Source organism: Tachyglossus aculeatus, chromosome 1 (genome assembly GCF_015852505.1).
Source record: "Tachyglossus aculeatus isolate mTacAcu1 chromosome 1, mTacAcu1.pri, whole genome shotgun sequence".
Lineage (NCBI taxonomy): Eukaryota > Metazoa > Chordata > Mammalia > Monotremata > Tachyglossidae > Tachyglossus > Tachyglossus aculeatus.
Genome location: NC_052066.1, coordinates 60,698,007 through 60,702,822, shown reverse-complemented (window position 1 = coordinate 60,702,822; position 4,816 = coordinate 60,698,007).

The window sequence follows — 4,816 nt, the reverse complement described above, 5'->3', positions numbered from 1 at the left end:
AGTACATTCTACGCCCCCCCCCCCCCCCCCACCCTTTGTATATTGCCTTAGAATGTATTGTATAATAGAAGTTCCATTATTCCCTTCTGGTAGTCAGGAAACGCTCTCTTGAGTGGCCCTTGGCTAAGCACAGAGAAAACTTAATTTTGCGATTTAGTAGGAGGGGGGAAAAAGGTATAATTTCATACAGGTTGATTCTTCTTGGTCTCCAGTTGTAGCAGTCAAGTTCACTGTGCCCAGACTTCTTGATCTAGATTAGAGACGGTTTAGCCAGTATCAATTATCGCTGAATTAGACTCTACCACAGAGATGGCTCAGTGGAAAGAGCATGGGTTTTGGAGCCAGAGATCATGGGTTCTAATCCCGGATCCGCCACTTGTCAGCTGGGTGACTTTGGGCAAGTCACGTAACTTCTCTGTGCCTCAGTTACCTCATCTGTAAAATGGGGATGAAGACTGTGAGCCCCACGTGGGACAACTTGATCACCTTGTATCCCCCCCAGCGGTTAGAACAGTGCTTTGCACATAGTAGGTGCTTAACAAATGCCATCATCATCATTATTATTATATTATGAACGGATATGTGCAGTGCAATTTTGTGGATACCCTTGCTAAACACTGTCAGACGATTTCTACCTAGGCTGTACACATCAAGCTGAATAGCCGTTAACATGTTAGCTACTCTTCCCGCCCCTCCTCCGCACCATCGTTGGGCCTTTTTCATGAGTAGAACAGAAAAATATATTCTTTTCCAGATTTATTGAAAAAGATAACTTTGCTTTACAAAAACAAAGATCTGCTTCTAAGCATCCATTTCTTTTCTTTAATATTACCAATTGTAGTTTAATTTGGAAGGGAATGTCATGTGGAGCTGCTGGGTTCCTTATCGTGACTGGATTCTGAAAATTTTATAGACCTGTTGACATTTTATGTTATTTAAGAATCAGAAATACTGCTTTCTTACAACCCTAGGCACTATTTTCTTATACCTTGGGGTTTATGTAAATAGTTTTAGCAGTATGTGCAGAAACGCGTCAGGTGTTGTACATATTTACTATTCTATTTATTTTATTTTGTTAATATGTTTTGTTGTCTGTCTCCCCCTTCTAGACTGTGAGCCCGCTGTTGGGTAGGGTCCATCTCTATATGTTGCCAACTTGTACTTCCCAAGCGCTTAGTACAGTGCTCTGCACACAGCGCTCAATAAATACGATTGAATGAATGAATGAATGTCGGGGTTTTTTTGTTTTTTTGTTTTTTCCCCTTTCCCCCTTAGCCTAGTAGAGAGAGCACAGTCCTGAGAGTCAGAGGATCTGGGTTCTAATCCTGACTTTATAAGTTTCCTGCTGTTTGACCTTGGGCATGTTACTTAACTTCTCTACCTCAGTTTCCTCAGCAGTAAAATGGAGAGCCAGTCATATGGAGTCAATACCTGTTCTCCCTTTTACTTGGACGGTGAGCCCCATGTGGGGCAGGGACTGTGTCCAACCTGAATAACTTGTGTCTACCTCAGCTCTTAACCATAATGATGGTGATTACTATTATTATCATCTTGCTTAAAGAATTACATTTCTTGGATATGAGGGGCCATTAGGCTTCACTGCTGTATCAGCCATCTCACTAATTTCCCTCCTTCCAGTCTCTCTCCTCCAGTCTTTACTTCACTCTACTCCTCGGATCATTTTTCTAAAGTTTCTTTCTGTCTCCCCATTCCTCAAAAGCCTCTCATGGTTGCTCACTACTCTCCACATCAAACAGAAACTCCTGAACTTTGGCTTTAAAACACGCAATCAGCTCTAACTTTGGCTTTAAAGCACACAATCAGCTCTCTCCCACCTACATACCTACTCTGTTCTTCCACCATTCCTGAGTTTGCTCTCCTTATTTCTTATTGCTACTCACTGCACCATGGCCTCATCTCTTGCACTGTCGACCTCTTGTTCATGTCTTTCCTCTTGCCTGGAATGCCATCTGGCTTCAAATCTGGAAGCTCTTCCTGTCTTCAAAACTTTGCTTTAATCACATATCCTAAAAGAGGCTTTCCCTGATCTAATATTTAATTTCCCCAAGTTATATTGCCTCCCTCTCCCCCCACCCCCAACACACTTCTGTGCCACCTCACCATTAGTGTATTGTGAACCTTCTGTAACATTTACGATATTGATTGAGCGCTTATTCTTTGAAAGGAAAGTGCTTGGGAAAGTACATTAGTGGGTAGGCCCGATCTCTGACTGCAGGAAGTTTAAAATCTTGTAGGGAAGACAGATATCAAAATAAAATATAGGTAGCGTAAGTAAGAAACAGAGTATAAAGTGTGTAAGGGGTAAGGATTCAGTGCATCAGAGACATAGTAGGTTGGGAAGATGTCATAGAAGGTTTCCTGGAGGAGTTGTGATTTTATTAGGGGTGTGATGATTGGGAGAGTAGTGACTTGCTGCATATGAAGGAAGGAGTTTCAGGCAGGAGGACAGGTGCGAGCAAAAGATAGGTTGTGAGAGAGGTGAAAACAAGGTGTTGGGAATAAATTGGCACTGGAGGAGCGAAGTGTGTGTGTTGGGTGGTTAAGGAGAGCGAGAGCTGATTAAATACTTCCAAGCCAATGATGAGTGATGTGGAGGTGGTTGGGCAACTATTGGAGGTTTCTGAGGAGTGGGAAGATGTATATAGAATGAATTTTTTAATTTTTTTAAAAAATTAGCCGAAGTGGAGGGAAGCAGCATGGCAGAGTGGAAGGAGCACACAGCCCTGTGACCCAGAGGATCTAGGTTCTAATTCCGTGTATGATACCTGCTCTGTGACCTTGGACACGTCATTTGACTTCTGTGCCATAGTTCCCTCATCTGCAAAATGAGAATTCAGTATACTTTTCTCCCTCCTGCTTAGATTGTGGGCAGGGAATGTGCCTGTTGTATTGTACTCTCCCAAGCACATAGTACAGTGCTCTGTACACAGTGAGCTCTTAATAAATACTGTTGCCTGACTGACTGATTATCTTGTATCTAACCCAGCACTTAGTACGGTGCTTGGCACATAGTAAGCGCTTAATAAATGCCACAAATATTATAATTATTGGCAGTCAACAAGAAGGCTGATGCAGTAGTCAAGAAAAAAAGTGTGTAGCCTAGCCTGGTAGCCATTTGGATAGAAAAGGTTGATTCTGTAGATGGTAGAATAGATAGAACCAACAGCATTTAACGCCTGGGTTTACTGGGTGAAGGAGAGAGCTGAGCCAAGGATAATAATAATAACAATAATAATTGTGGTATTTAAGTGCTTACTACGTGCTAAGCACTGTTCTAAGCACTGGAGTAGATACAAGGAATTCAGGTTGTCCCACGTGAGGCTCACACTTTTTAATCCCCATTTTACAGATGAAGTAACTGAGGCACAGTGAAGTTAAGTGACTTGCCCAAGGTCACACATCAGACATGTGGCAGAGCCAGGATTAGAACCCAGGTCCTCTGACTCCCAATCCCGGGCTCTTTCCACTGAGCCATGCTCCTTCCACTAGCCATGTTCCTTCTACTAGCCACGCTCTGATAATGCCAAGTTTGTGGGCTCATGAGACTAGGAGAATGGTGGTGTCATCATCAGTGATTGGAAAGTTGTGGGGAGAAGAGGGTTTGGGTGGGAAGCTGAGTTCTGTTTTGGATATGTTGAATGTGAGATGTTAGTGGGACAACCAAACAGAGATGTCCTGGAAGCAGGAGGAAGGTGGAAGAGGAGAGCGGTTGGGCTTGAGAAGTAGATTTCGGAGTCATCTGTGTACAACTGGGAAGCATTGTGGCCTAGTGGAAAGAGCATGGGCCTGGGAATCAGAGGACCTGGGTTCTGATCCTGGTTCCACCACTTGCCTGCTGTAACCTTGGTCAAGTTACTTAACTTCTCTGTGCCTGTTTCCTCAACTGTAAAATGGGGATCCAATACCTGTTCTCCTTTGTGGGACAGGGACTGTGTCTGAGTCGATTGACTGGTGTCTACTTCAGTGCTTAGAGTAGTGCTTGCCACATAGTGAGCAAAAAATAAATACCATTAAAAAGGTGGTAGTTGAAGCTGTGGAAACAGGTAAGCTCCCTACATGAATGTAGATTGAGAATATGAAGGACCCCAGAATTGTGCCTTCAGGGACCCTTTTCTCTCCTTGCCTCTCCTGCCCCCTGCCCCCATTGTGGAGAAGGGGAGGCAGGAAGAACCAGCAAAAAACAGGAGTAATAATAATAATTTTGGAATTCAAGTGCTTACTATGTGCAAAGCACTGTTCTAAGCACTGGAGAGGATACAAGGTAATCAGGTTGTACCATGTGGGGCTCACAGTCTTAATCCCCATTATACAGATGAGGTAATTGAGGTGCATAGAAGTTAAGTGACTTGCCCCAAGTCACATAGCTGACAAGCGGCGGAGCTGGGATTTGCATCCATGTCCTCTGACTCCCAAGCCACGCTGCTTGAGTAGCTCAAGAAGTAACAGAAGAACCAGGAGAAGGCTAGTGCCAGAGAAACCAAGGTTAGATCATGTTTCCAGGAGATTGGATGGTCCACAGTGTCAAAAAAAAGGGTGCGGTCCAGGAGGATTAAGATGAAATAGAGGCCATTTAATTTGGTGAAGCGGAGGTCGTTGGAGAGAGCAGTTTCAGTGGAGTGGCAAGAGGTAGAATGCAGGAAGACTAGCAAGGAAATAGATACAATAGTCTTATCCTATGACAAGAGCTTGGACATGGTATTGGAAGTCAGGGTGGAGAGGAAGGTGCAGATCCAGTAAATATGGAAGGAAGAACTGGCAGGATTTAGCAGTGGATTGAATATGAGTGCTGAAAGAC